Source organism: Felis catus, chromosome D3, assembly GCF_018350175.1.
Source record: "Felis catus isolate Fca126 chromosome D3, F.catus_Fca126_mat1.0, whole genome shotgun sequence".
NCBI lineage: Eukaryota > Metazoa > Chordata > Mammalia > Carnivora > Felidae > Felis > Felis catus.
The window spans coordinates 5,812,362-5,827,029 of record NC_058379.1 but is presented as its reverse complement, the minus strand read 5'-3'; the positions used below and the strand labels follow the sequence as shown (position 1 = coordinate 5,827,029).

The 14,668-nt window shown below is 59.6% G+C and overlaps 1 long non-coding RNA gene across 1 annotated transcript; it reads right to left on the bottom strand.

The window, feature by feature from the left end:
- Nucleotides 1–6,718: 6,718 nt before the first annotated feature.
- LOC109493148 lies at nucleotides 6,719–8,329 on the bottom strand. The gene is made up of 2 exons (XR_002147218.2): nucleotides 7,934–8,329; nucleotides 6,719–6,986 (listed from the first exon to the last, which is right to left on the bottom strand). It is a non-coding gene; the product is annotated as an uncharacterized LOC109493148 (long non-coding RNA).
- Between the last annotated feature and the right edge of the window lie 6,339 nt (nucleotides 8,330–14,668).

Genomic DNA, 14,668 nt, shown 5'->3' with positions numbered 1-14,668 from the left:
CCGGAGGGACCAACTTAACACTAGAAAGTTTGTGTCGTCAATCTGATAGTCACATTTCGCTGGGCGCCCCATATCACGGGGAAACCCTGATACCAAGGCACCCGTGGGACCGTTGCCACCAGGTGGTGTTGGGGGGGGGGACCCACAGCAACCCGTTACACACAAATGTATAATAGCGAACACAAAATGATAGACTCAGCTACCGTTTATCGAGCTCCCGCTGTGCGCGGTTTGTTCTCGCGGTCAAGAGCAGGGGCTGCTCCGTTTGGAATCTCACGCTGCGACTTGCGAGCTGTGCCAGCGTTTGGTGCCTCGGTCTCTCCATCTGTTAAATGGGTGTGGTGGCGGCCCCTCCTCACCGAGTTGTGAGAATTCCACGAGGGAATGTTTGGAAAGCAGCCAGCCCCAACCTCGGATCGTGACCTCGTGCCGAGGAACGGGGGCTTGCAGATTGTTTTGGGCCCGGAGAGCCCGGGAAGCTGCCATCAGACCCCCTTCGCCTCCCAGGCGCCCAGGCTTGCTCATTTTCCCTCCCCAGCCTGAAAATGTGTGCAAGCCATTACGGGGGGGCAGAGAAAGACGGTGCAGCCACCCAGACCGAGAAAGGGAGCGGCGTGGGGGGAACCCGGGCCACACGGGAGAGACGCGGAGGCTGGAGGCTGTCCTTCAAGGGAGCTGCCTGCAGGACTGCGCTCCCCGGGAACCCCGCCAACGATGGGCGGTCTGGCGGCGCCCGGGGAGGGGGCCGGCCTTGGCCCCTTGCACAGGGCTCCTCACCTGGGCCCCGAGAACCGGGTGGGGGAACATTCCTTCGTGTCTGTGTCGGCAGCCTCTGATGCATTTCTTTCCCTTCCGTTGCGATTCCCCCCATTACGAACCACAATAATGAACAGAAACTGTGACTTTATTCCCCGTAAAGGGCAGACGTACCCTTTCTATGTAAGCTTATGTTTTCTGTGTTGTGCATTTAAAAACATTCTGAGGGAGCCCGGGTGGCCCATCGGTCAAGCGTCCCAATCCTGAGCTCAGCTCAGCTCTTGATCTCAGGGTCACAGAGCCTACTAGAAGAGACATTAGTCTGAGGAGGGGTCCAGCAGTGTCGAAGCGGTGAGGGTTGCCAAAAAGGACGGGCTGCCACCCGTGGCCACCTTAAGCGTTGTGGGGTGAGCGGGGCACATGGGAGATGCCCGGACCCCACGAGCCAGTCTCTCTGGGTGTGCTCAGCCGGGGGTACCCCTGCAGCCTCCTGCCCGGCCCGGCTCCCCTCACCTGCTTCCTCCTGGATCTGTTGTGTTGCTCTCCTGCTCAGTGATATTGCCCCCACCATTCACGTCTTGAAGCCCACCCCCAAAGAGGTGGAGTCAGGAGATGGGGCTTGGGGGGTGACGAGAGATAGAGGAGGGCGTGAGGGTGGGCGCCCCCCCCCCCAGATGGTGTCGGAGCTCCCCCCCTCCTCCATGCGAGGCCATTTGGAGAAGGCAGCCCTCAGCAAGCCGGGGGGGGGTTCTCCCCCGATGTCCAATCTGCCGGCCCCTCGATCTTGGACTCCTGGCCTCCAGGATGGGCCGACATAAACAGTTTCGAGCCTCCCCTGCTGCAGTATTTCATCTGAGCCGCCGAGCTGACCCAAGCCAACGCCCTCGGCTGCGACGCGCTGTGAGTCTCAGTGACAGGACGTCCCGTCTCGTGACCGCATCACAACCCCGCCCGGGGAGCCCCGCTGCACCTGCCCCGCGGCTCTGCCTTCTCCCGGGAGCCGGGTCTGTCTCCACTCGCCGCAGTCAGGTCCCGGGGCGCCCTGGGGCTTCCCGAGTCAGCCCGCCCCGAAGGCACCCCAGGCAGGGCCTGCCACCACCGTGGCCCTCGGGGCCGGACCGGAAAGTGGCGGAAAAGTCCGGAAAGTGGACCGGAAAGTCCGCGGCGAGTAGGTCAGCGGGTCTTGTTAAGAAGGTGGAGTCGACACCTTCCAAGCTTGTCCCTTCTTCCCTGTTCCCCCCGTCACCGCGGCGTCCAGGCCTGCATCGGTTCTCACCTGGGCTTACCTTGGCAGTACCCTGTCTTCCTGGGCTCAGGTCTCGGGTTCCGATTCATCCCCTTAGTGCAAATGTAAGAGTTCCAGACTCGGGCATAGCTCGTGTTTGGGTTTTGGGGACCACGAATGAGACACAGACTTTTACGAACGTCTTACTTTCCCGAATAAAAACGTAATAAGAAGAGAAGCTCACCGGTACCCGCTATCGCCACCGCTGAATAGAATGCAGAGGCGACAAGCGAATTGTCACAACGGTCCCGACTGAAGAAAACCAACCCGAGAAGAAACTCCCGACTTTCTTGGTTGTCTCGTTTCATCCGAGACCAAAAAAAGGGTTTGTCCGGTCCTGGTGGCCCAGGAGCAGACGGGCGTTCGGAGCCACCGGCCCGTGGGATGAAACCCAAACTCCAGCGTGACTCGGAGCAGGACAAAGTAAGAAGGGACCTGGATGAAAGGAGGAGGAAACCGTGGGAGAAGAAAGACCGCAGGGGCTGCTTAAAACAGTGTGTTGGAGAAACCGAAGGGGAGACGGCACAGAAGCTAGAGAACAAAGCAGGGGTTGGCCCAGTTCCGGGAAGGAAAAAATAAACAGATGAAAACAGATAAGAGGACATCGCGAGAAACAAATGACGGTATCTTAGTAACTCGTGAAAGCATTGTGGCCAACAAACCCAGACACGTCAAAAGCTATTAGTGGAAGAAAACCTCATGATGTTTAAAAATAGAAGTCAAACTCCAGAATCGCAGTCTACATCCACACAAAAACTGGGAACGGGCAGCAGAAAGTGGACAATTATTTAACACTGTTTGTCTCATTTTACAGAAATACCGCTCCGTTCCTGACCTCGAGCATGACAGAGACTCGACTGTCCTTGATAGCAAGGCTGGCGTTCTTGGAACTAAAACCACTTGGCGTCTTTCACGTCACGAGGGAGGAAAGAGGGGAGGGGACAGTAGTGTCCGTCCGTAACGGGTACTGAACGATGCGAAGACAACGCAACGACAGAAATCACGGGCAAGAGAAAGCACGCGGAGCGTCTTGGCTGCGAGAATAAATCAGACGGCACAAAGCAGACCCTAACGCTGACTCAGAAAACCGAAGCCAGCGGCACGCTGCGTGCATGGGCACGCCTGCAGCAAAGGGACAGGGAGAGGTTGGAAATACAAAGGGGACCGATGCGGACGAGAGAGCCGGGCCTGAGACAAGAGGCGGGCAGAGCAGGCAGAGCGGGTCGGGCACCGACGTCACAGGATGGAGAGGCTACAAATCACCGCAAAGTTGGTGGCTTTGAACAACAGAAATGGAGTCTTTCCGGCCCCCGGGGCCCAGGGGTCCTTCCTGCCTCTGCCTGTCTCCACCGGACTGTCCCCTCGGCATCTCTTTTTTCTCCTTTTCTCCTTTCTCACCAGGATGCTCCTGCTGTTATCCAGGGTCCGCCGGGAGAGTCCAGGGTTATCTCCTTGTCTCCAGAGCTTAATCACGTCTGCGTAGACCCTTTTGACGAACATGGTCGCATTCACGGGTTCCGGGGACTTGATGTGGGCATCTTTTGGGGTTCTGCCATCTGCTGAAGGAGCCCACAGTACGACACAGGTGTGCGGCCCCTGGATAAGGGGTATCTTTTTGGTGCCCGGACGTTGCACCTTCCTCCCTCTCCACCAGCGTTCTCCAGGCCAAGCATTCTAGAAACTTCTAACAGGCCCCCTCCGTGATTCCGGGGCCTCCCCCAATACGTGTGGCCACCTCCCCACCCCCCAAAATCCCTGGGGGGGCAGCAGTCTGACCGGAAGTGAGGGCATCACAGAGCCTGTCCTCTCTGGCCACACCTGCCTGTGGGCTCCATGCCTTCGCTCTGTGTTTTTTCGGGGGGGGGGGGTGCGTGTGTCATCGATGCAGATGGGGGGGCTCAGATTCCCAAAGCCACTGATCGGTGCTCCCGTGACTCTCCCCGGTCAAGAGTAGCCCTTGGCAGAAATCCTGAGAGAGAGAGAAAGAGAGCAAGCCGGCCTGAGCAAGCCAGAGCCCTACATGCTGTGGGGCTGCGTCCGGATCCCGCGGGGCCCTGTAACAACCCTGATGGGTGGTTCTGCTCCGACAAGAACTGGGGCGTCCACCAGGTCCACTCCTGAGCACCGAGGACTCCCGCAAGCTGAGGAATTCTGGGTGGTGCCAGTGACGTCCTGACAATGCTTCTCTGTTAGAAATCAGGAAAAATGGGAACGGTGTGTGGAATGTGCCGGAAGCCGTGCTGAGTCCCTTCCGGGCTGCCTGCAGGAGCGAAGGGAAGGGTTGTCCCAGTGACCCTCGGTGCCCCCCACCTACAGATGGGGTGTCGGCAGAGAGGCGGGGCCCCTCCTCAGAGACCAGACGGCGGCCCTGCTCGCCGGGCCCCAAAGGAGACCCTGCCCCTCCTGCCCCTGCAGGGCCGGCCCAGGCTGGAGGGGCTCCGTCCCCAGAGTTTGCTGGTGAGCCTAGAACGTGATCGACTGAGGGGCGGCCTCCTTCCACGGGGCCCTTGTGTTTGAAAGTCTGTGAGGAAACCGCACCCCCACCCCCACCCTAACCAGCTTGACCACCTTGCTGCCCTGTCTCCAGATTTCAGCCTCTTTCTCTACCAGAAACCGAGGTGTGGCCGAGCCACCCCACCCAACTTCAAGAGCCTTCTGGAACATTCTGAGGACATGTGAACTTCAGGTGGTGACGCTCGTTTCCAGAAGGGACACACATGCCTTTGCTGGGGTTGCCCTCGCGCCGGCTCTTTGGAAAAGGCCATTGCCCGGGCCTGGGGCCGGGGCGCCAGAGGCTGGGAAGGTCCGTGGCGGTGGACGGGCCCTCAGTTGTGACCGACAGCCACCTGCCTTCCCACCTCCCTTCATCCTCTCTCCCTCGTCCCTCCCTCTTTCTGATGTCCCTTTTATCCCCAATATAAGCCTGATAAGGATTCAGTGGAGAACATGTAAAAACTGCAGAAACACGTGAAAGAAGACCGTTTGTCACACGAAGGTGACAAGGACATCGATGGTGACGCTCCATTGAACCCCTGCTGAGCACTTCCTGCCATCAACACGTTGACTTACTTATTTATTTATTTATTTATCTCTGCCTAAAGCTTTATCGCTTCCATTTGGCCCACTGTGTGGCGAGGGCCCCGGCTGGTGACACAGCTCCCTAGTGGCCGCAGGGAGACCCTGGGGCACGAGCTCCGGACAGCGGGGGACGCCAGAGGGACCCCGCAAAGCCTGCCCATCTCCGGACGCTCCTGGTCCTGCTAGAGGGTGAGCCTCGCGAAGGAGACTTCCTCATCCAGCCCAGCCTGGGGGCCAGGCTGCCGAGCGAGTCGGGGGTCACCGTCTTCCTGACGAGTGTCACCCGCCCACCCGGGAAGGGGGTCTCCGGGGGCACGGCCGGGACGTACAGACCCAGAGGGGCCGGTTCAGGTTCTTGCCCAGAACCAGGGCGCTGTCCGTGGGGCCCAGGGTTTGACCCCATGCGTCCGCATTGCTTCTGCGCGTCCTGGAGGAGGCCGCTGCTGCCTCCGCTCGGGTGTTGCGCCTTCAGGGGACGCTCAGTGGCCTCGTGTTCCTACCCAGGCGGCTCGCGGAAGAAGTGGGCCGGCCCTGCAGAGCCACGTCCTCCCGCTGGAAACTGAGGCCCGAGGTGGGGAGCAGGTGCACGTGGACTTGGCGGGCGGCGGCCTCCCCCTCGGGGGACTAATTCTGACGAGCCTGGGAGCTCACGGTTGATGGACAGTAAAGGGCTCGGCTCGGAATAGGGTGTGGTTGGTATTAAAAGTCCCTTCATCCCCACAACGGCCCAGGGTCCCGGGTGGCCGAGAAGATGGCTCGGAAGGTTGGAGGGGGGTCGGAGGCTGCTGGGGGGGGGTCCCTGGGTCTGTTCCGTCCAAACCCGGTTGAAGCAAGAGACAGACCCCAGAGACCGCCAGGTGCCCCGCCATCAACACGTTTAACTCCAGGCCACCCCAGCTGTCACCGTGCCCATTTTGTAGATGAGGAAACAGAGGCTCAGAGCCAGCCCTGAGGCATGGAGATGCTGGACTGTGAAGCTGGCTCTTGGGCTGCCATAGCCTGTCCTAGCCCCTGCCCCTCCCTGGTCCCTGAGTCAGTCTACACAGTCCCCCCGACCCTCGTGACGCAAATCAGGAGCCGTGCTGCGCCCGGAGCACTCTTTCCACTTAGCATTGGCCCTGTGGCCCTGCGGTGGAAGGTTCTGGTCCTCCCCCCCTTCATTTCCTCCGGGGAATGTCTGCAGGCACTGAAGGGAAGCCGAACCCCTCCCTCCACCCCAAGGGTAAACATTTCTGCGCCCGGCCGCCAAGGAGGGGAAAGAAAGAACCTCCACCTTGGATTTCGTTCTCCACCGCGGAAAGCCAGGCCGTGGAGAAGAAGCAAAGGGGCCTTTGTGCAGGGAGCCAGAGGGAGGGGGTGACGGGCGGTGCCAGGGCCAAGCCCCCAGCCCCACCTCATGCGGGCACAGGCGTGGGGTCAGGTGGGGCGGAAAGCGGAAGCAGGCCTGGGTGCGGCTCCGGCCTCCCAGAGGGTCTCTGGTCCACAGGCCGGGCCGGGGGCTCGCGTTCTGCTCACAGGGGCTGAATTTGCTGAATCGGGGTGGCCCAGAGCAGCAAGCCCCCTGCCCCGATTCTGCGGTGACAGCCCCCTTGTCCCAGCTTGCTTGAGAACCACATAGTTTTTATTTTAAGAAAGACGAGCCTGTGGAACTTCGGTGCAGGAGGCTGGGGGTGGGGGGAGCATTTCGTCTCACCGGTGACCAGGGGCCTGTGCTTCCAAGGGGCCGGGGGTCTCGTTGATGGTTCTGACCCCCTGAGCACACGCTTCACGTGGTTTTCCAGCGGTATAGACGCAGAGAAGGGTGTGCTCTCATCCCTGTGTGATGGGCTGGGTTCCAGATCATTCTGTCGATGCTTCAGTCATGGCCCTGGAAATTCAACACCAGGTGCATAAGCTGTCCTCGTTATAAATGTTCCCTGAGGATTTGAATGATGTGGGGGGAGGGGTGCACAAGATACCCCCGAGTCCCGTCTCCCAGGGGACGGAGAGAAGCAAGCATGTCTCGTACTGCGTGTCCCCAGAATGGCAGGCACCGTTATAGGGCCTGACACATATTAAAAGCCAATTAATCCCCACAATAGCCCAAGGAGGCAGGCCCTAGTAACGTCCGTTTTACAGGTGAGGAAACTGAGTCACAGGAAAGTTAACGTTCCCAAGAACACACAGACAGTAAGCCAGTGATACGGGGTTCAAAGCCAGGCCACTTTGCAAACACCGTGTTACTTACTCTGTCTGCGTGCCAAAAATCCGGGTCCTTTCAGACCGAAGAAGACGCAGGGAGCCCCACCCCCCCACACAGATGCACAAGCGCACACACAAAGGGAACAGCCCTGCCGTGGACAGCCGCACGGCAGGAGCCCCGGGATTTTGTTGTCGCTGTTTGCTTTTGCATTTGAGTATAGGACTCTATTTTATTTTTTGACGTGTATTTATTTATTTTAAGAGAGAGAGCGCGAGAGAGAGCACAAACGGGCTCTGTGCTGACAGCAAGATGAGGGGCTCGAACCCACAATCGTGAGACCGTGACCTGGGCCGACACCAAGAGTCAGACGCTTACCTGACTGAGCCACCCGGGCGCCCCAGGGGGCCCGGGGACTCGACTGTCAGGCGTGGAAGGGAGGGGGTGCCGGGGGCCTGGGGCAGGATCTCGCGGTCCACGAGTTCAAGCCCCACGTCGGGCTCTGCGCTGACGGTGCGGAGCCTGCCTAGGATCCTCTCTCTCCCTCTCGCTCTCCGCCCCTCCCCCACTCACGCTGCCTCTGTCTCTCTCAAAATAAATACATAAAACTTAAAAAGAAAAAGAAGCCACCTCACTTGCACTAACTGGTTACAGCAGTCCGAGGAAACTCACACGGCCGTCCTCTCAGGCTGATACACGGAGGCTCCGAGATGAGACGTGCCCGGCGTGGGCGTTCCTCTTGTGGCCTGGTGGGGACAAAGCCACGTGTCGGCCCTCTTAGCGGATCCGGGGGTGCAGGGACCTGCCCCTCGGGCCTGGCCCCAGGCCTCTTGGCTGCCTTCCCTCCCAGGGCCACCAGCTTCTCTCAAGCGCGGCCCCGTAGTGCATCTGGGTGACCGGCGGGGCTCTCGGGAGAGGTGGGGGGATTTGGGAATGTTGATGCAGGCGCTCGGCAAACTTTCTGGAGTGCCTGTTCTCAGCCTCCAGAAACGAGCCACCGTGTGGCTGCGCAGAACTTGTAGCCCTGTGGGGAAAACGGAGTCTCCAAGAGACAATTAGGCTAGTGCGTTCTAAGCCCCGCAAGCAAGGCCGGGGGCAGGGTGGATGGGAGGCCTCACCCAGGAGGTCGGGGAGGCAGGTGTAGGAACATCAGAGGTGACAGTGGGGGTGGGAGGCAATCTTTGGGCCGAGGCTTAAAGAACCAGCACTGATCGGCCAGGTGGGTGTTGGGGGAAGAGGTGAGGGAACAAGGCGTGGGGGAGGAGCTTTGGGGAAGTGTTTCAGGAAGAGAGAAGAGCGGTGCAAAGGCCCTGAGGCAGGAATGTGTTCGTGTGTTGAGAATCACCCGGGTGGCCGGGGCAGCTTGGGCAAAGGGGGGGAGATGTAGACTCCGTCAGAGCAGTGACGAGGGTGGGGTCAGATCTCGCAGGGGGGCCTCGTAACGACTTTGATGCCGACCTTGAGCAAGTCCGGGCCCCTGGCCACAGATAGATGTGTGAGCAAATAGGACAGTCACGAAATAAAAGCTTTCTTTCTCCTGGCCCTGCCTGATGCCCTGCGTTCGCTTCCCAAGGCCAGCGTATCAAGCTACCCTAACAAGGTGGCTTAAAACAACAGAAAGGCTGAAGTCCGAAATCAAGGCGTCGGCAAGGCGCTAGGAAGAGACCGCCCCGGCTCTGTCTCCCAGCCGCTGGCGGTGGCCAGCCGTCCTTGGCTCGTGGACACATCTGTCCCGTCTCTGCCTGTGTCTTCACGTGGCCTCCACCCCGTGTGTCTGCGTCTGGTAAGGACACCCACCATCGGGGTTAGGCCCACCCGACTCCAGCAGGACCCCATCTTAACCTGATCGAATCTGCGAAGACAGTTTCCAAGTAAGGTCACGTTCACAGGTCCCTGGGGTCAGGGGTTGCGCATATCGTTTGGGGGGACGGGGACACAACGCAACCCATCGCAGGGCCCTTGTCCACCAATTATTTGCCCCGTGTGTGTGTGTGTGTGTGTGTGTGAATGTGAATTTGCACATGGCGTGAATGGGTTATTAACTCACGAAAGTTCATTTCAAAGGACTTCAGTGTTTAACTGGACTGCGTTCGCAGGATGCCCCAGCCGCAAAAGCTCACGGTCACGGGTGCACCCCCGGTCAGAGTCTTTGCCATGGCCGAGGGCGAGTGGGGCCAGCCAGCCTGGATTCTCTGCGTCTGAGAGCCACCTTTCCCAGAAGACACCAAGCCCACCCCCTGGGGGGTTCCTGTCCTCAGGCAGGGCTCAGAGAGTGTCTTTTCAGGGTTCCAAAGATCTCTTTTCCCACAAACGGGGGGTTCGGAGCTCTGGGGGTGGCCAGACCGGAGGCACGTGTGCTGGGGCTGTTGGCCGGGGGCAGAATGGTCCTCTTTTCCGGAAGCCCTGCAAGTTCACCTGGGCAGATGGAAAGAAGGCCCAGAGGAGCCGGAAGCTGGGATAGTGGTTCCCAGGGCCTTGGGGACAAGGTCTCCTGTGGGGAGGACAGGGATCCAGCCCACACCGGGGCTCACCATGGAAGAGAGCGGACAGAGCTCCAGGACTCAAACTTCTGCCTTCCCAGCCCGGAATCCTCCCTGCACGGTCCTAGGCTGACGGGGGGGTGGGGGGGGTGGGGGGGGAAGGGGTGGCCCAGGTATGCCGCCGTGACTCCTAAGGACATTCACCTCCTCCCCTGGTGGCAATGAAACGGTTAACTCCCCCCTCAACTAAATAAATAACCTTCCGGATGGTTCTCGTGAAGGCCCCAGACATCCCTTTCCACCATGACTGCTATGGGCTGAATGCCTATGTCTCCCCAGAATTCACAGGCAGAAACCCCAGCCCCCAGTAGGATGGCACCAGGAGGTGGGGCCCTTGGGAGGTGATTGGGTCACGAGGGTGGATCCCTTGTGTTGAGATTCATGCCCTTGTAAGAAGACACACGAGACAGACCCGACCCCACGGGCACCCCAGACCGCCCTGACCTCAGGCATGCAGCCTCTGCACGGGGACAAGTAAGTGCTGGTCACCTGAGCTGCCCGAGGGACCGTATTCTGTTACAGCAGCCTGAGCCGCTGAGACGAGGACGGCTCAGAAACGAGCGAGCCCATCATCGAGTGCATCCGGAATGTGAGGGTCCAGATTCAGCTCCCAGAGGCTCCGGAGACCGAGCTGGGGGCAGTGTTTGGGGAAGACGGGTGGCATAGACACATGCCTCCAGAACAACTCCGTGTGCCTGCTGGCTCTGCCGTTTACTAACAGAAGGACCCTCGATGCGTTTAATTTCACACCCCCTCCCCCCACCGTGAGTGGGGAGCTACCAGCACCGACCCCACAGAGCAGCTTACGGCTGAAAATGGTGCCTGTCCCGCGGTGAGCGTGAGTGCACAAACGTTATGACTGTAACGTTTCGGATCCTCTGAGACCTGGCTCAGAGGGGAGGCTGGATGGGGAGACGTGACGTCGTCTCCATGAGCCTGTCTCTTGTCAACCTTGCTTCCCCCTGCTAATGCCACGGAGGAGGGCGCGGACGGTGGGAAGCGGGGGCTGTACCGGACCTCACGGCCGTGCGGGCTCATCCGCCGGCGGGTCCTCGGGGCTGGCGAGCCCCTGGCGCCTGCGGTCTCGCTCTGGGGACACCAGTGGTGGCCCCGCCGGGAGCGTTGAGTAAGCAGGAAGCTTGGCTCCGAAAATCGCAGCGTGACTTGTGCTTCTGGGAACGCAACGGTGGTCTTCTATTTACTTTGGCGGGAGGGGCGGACTGTCGACTGAAGATTTTTTGAGTCCGCACCATGGGCTTGGAGTTAGAGGAACACCAAAGTTGCGTCGGGGCGAACCATTTCAACGTTCGGAACATCTGCTCGTGAATTTCTTGGGCCAAGTCACGCTCCAAACTGACGTCAGGGGAGCCCCGTCCTGGGTTCCCAACACCACTGCATCAGCTGTCCGTTGCCACGATGATGCCACGTAGCCACCAGCTACGACGCGTCTTTGAGGGGCTCAGCTTGCGTGGCTCAGCTTGCGTGTTTGTCTAGAGGACAGCTGGCCGTCGGCCGGTCTGGGCTGACCGCGGTGGGGGTGGCGGGGGCCAGCGGGGCATGTTTTCACGGTGATGGCAGGGACCCAGGCCAGCGGGCAGACGCCTGCAGGCCCCTTGAGGCCTAGCCCAGGCGTCCCCCTGAGCTGTGACAACGGCCGCCTTTCCACCGGCCAAAGCCAGGCATGTGGGCGACCCCAGGGCAGTCCAAAGCAGAGGCCTTGGATCTGGGGCCGGGGCAAAGAAACCGGGCCATCTGCACCATCAAACACGGCCACCGCCACCACCCTGCCCGCCCCCAGTCGCCACTGAGCTCCTGATCTGCTCAGCACGTCGGCGTTCAGTGAGTCCTACATTAGCCGAAGCAGGTGACAACTTACAGTTCGCACCCTGCCCCCCGGAATAAATTTATTTTTCTGTAGCTCAAGTTCGACAATCCAGCCCCGCCCCCATCTGCCTCTGGGCAGATGTCATCTCAGCCGATTTAGGGTCAATTTGTTCAGAACGGCACGTTCTTGGGCACTTGGTGGTTTCCCCTCCCCGTTCCGTAATTCGGTCAGGTTTGAGATCCAGGAAGCTCCTGGGGTATTGTGGGGGGGGGGCGATTCCCGACTTTGGCCAAGACGTCCCAGCTCCCCGTGTGGACTAGGTCGTTTGTCCCCATGGTGTGGGGGACCCATGTCTCATCCTGACTCGGGACCACCCGGCCCTGCTGGGGGTGGGGGGTGAATGCAAGGGGCCGTCAGATGCTCTCACCAAACTCTGGGGGCCCTGGGGAACCCAGTGGGAAGGAATCAACAACTGACCCCCACTCTTCAGCTCTGCTATCCCGATACTGCCTGGAGGAGCCAGCGGCCCATAAGTGGCCGTCTTTGATCTTTTTGTGCGGCAGAGGGGTGAGGGAGCTATTCCACCACGAGGGGGTCCCCCCTCGAGACCTGATCGCCTTCCGAAGGTCCCCACCTCCTCATACCATCATCACGTTAGGGGGTCGGATTTCAACCTATGAATTCTAAGGGGACACAAACATCCAGTCCCTGGCAAATGGATGAGCAAATTCACAAATGATGGTTGACAATTCCTACGAGAGAATATTATTCTACGGGAAGCAGAAGGAACAAACCATGAATACCCCCAACAGTACAGGGAAATCTCAAGAATATTATTCTGAGAGAAAGAGGCTATTACAGGGGAGCCCGGGTGGCTCAGTCGGTTAAGCGTCCAACTTCGGCCCGGGTCACGATCTCGCGGTCCGTGAGTTCGAGCCCCATGTTGGGCTCTGTGCTGACAGCTGGGAGCCTGGAGCCTGCTTCCGATTCTGTGTCTCCCTTTCTCTCCGCCCCTCCCTCACTTGTGCTCTGTCTCTCTCTGTCTCTCAAAAATAAATAAACATTAAAAACATTTTTTTTAATAAGAAAAAGAAAAAAGCTAAAAGACCACATGTTCTCTAGGATGCCATTTACATTGTACTAAGTTGTTCCGTCTTGAGGCGAAAAAGATCCACCTTAATTTGTCTTTAGACAAAAGTCATCGGTGATGCTAAAAGCACGGGTGGTCCTCTCTGGGGTCCCTGACTGGCCCTCTGGGTGACGGACCCGCTGTGCATCCTGACTCTGGTCACACAGGCGTTTGCACGTGCAAAATGCGTCGGGCCGGGCACATGAGATGGGAGGCACCACGCGCGAGAGAATTGTTCCCCAGTACAAACGAGGAAGATAAGTAACGGTTTCTCCTCCGCTCGGAACCCACTAAAGAACGCACATGAATCAAGGTCTCGGTAAATGAAGGGACGAAAGTGTGCCCACTGCTTCCTAGGGTCGCCCCGGTATGAGCGCCGGGACCTCTGAGTCTCCGGGCCTCCTTTCCAGCTCCCCGGAGTGGCGAGTGTCACCAACGTCCTCAGGTTTGTCCCGGCAGGAGACACACCCTGTGAGTCAGCGCTGTTGACTCGGGAAGGGCTCCCTGCGACTCGTCCCCCTCCCCCGCCCGTCTTACCTTCCGTGACCCACGAGCGAGCCAGCCGGGTGAGGAAGGTGACCTCCCTTGGACTTAGCCCAACGGGGAGGCCACACCTTCCTGGACTGGGGGTCCCTGTCTGGCCTCTCCTGCCCGTGTGAGCTCAGAGCCCCCAAGGTGGGGTCGTGCCTGGGGCAGTCACCCAGCCAAGATAAGCCGCCCCCTGCCCAAGAGAGCGTCCGTCCGAGCGTCCCTGCCTACGGAGCTCCAGTGCACTGATGTCCCCCATCGAGCAGTCAGGGCTGCTGAGTGGAGTAATTTCCGGACGAGGCCCGTGCCACAGTAGGGCTTTGTAGCCCCTCCCCCCATGCCGAGCTCCCAGGGCAGGCGGGGTCACGTGTGGCCTGCCCTTGCCCACACGCTGGGGGCCACATGGGCTTTGCTCAAGTCCAAACGGGGACTGGGAGAGAATGGCCATGTGGGGATACCGCCCCGCACCCCCAAACTCCTGCTTCACCTCCCTTTCACTGGTACTGGAGATCTCAGGGTCCACCCTGTCACGGGTTGAAAAGAACCTTCTAGAAGGCATGCTCAGCATCCCCTCACCTCTCGACCTGGAGCCAGGCGTGAAGAATGGTGGCGGTCAGAATGGCAGCTGCTGTTGAGCCGACTTTGAACTTGAACAATTTCGAAATCCAGCTCCTAGGCCTGCAGCTCGGCATATGGGGGACACGCCTTCAGGTCTGGGTGTGGAGCTCGCAGCAGAGGCCTGGGGTCTCTGGCACAATGCGGCATTTACAGAACTGTGTCGTGAGTGTGTGTGTGTGTGTGTGTGTGTGCACACACGTGTGTGTGTACCTGGGGACAGAGTGCTCTGGCTGGTGCTGACGGGAGGGCGCCGCGCATCTGGAAAGTGTCAGGTTTAATGCCCAAGCCACGGGCCCGGGTCAGCTAAAAGTACACGTTTGCTCCGGGCTGCCGCTGTGCAAACTCCCGCCACTCGGGCTCTGCCGGGCTCATGTCAAGTTCCCTCAAAGACAGTGGCCCCTTTGTCAGACTCCATTCCAATCCGTGTTTCAAAGTCGCTGGCCTGCCACGGGGCCCCCTGCCTCAGACAGCTGCGGGCAGCATCTGTCTGAGGCTGCATTCATTCTGTAGCGAGAAGGAAAATATCGTAATCTAGGGCGCACGTCTACGGCTCGTCCGCCAGACTTCAGCCCTCCTCCCCGGCTCCAGAAAACTCCATGTCCCAGCTGATCGCGCACCCATCACCTCAGATGTTGTTAGGGTCGCAAGCAGCCCATAGCGCGTCCGACTCTGCCCCTGGGGGCCTGGTTCCGCTTCATTTGGGTCTTTGTGGCTGTCACGTGGGAAATCC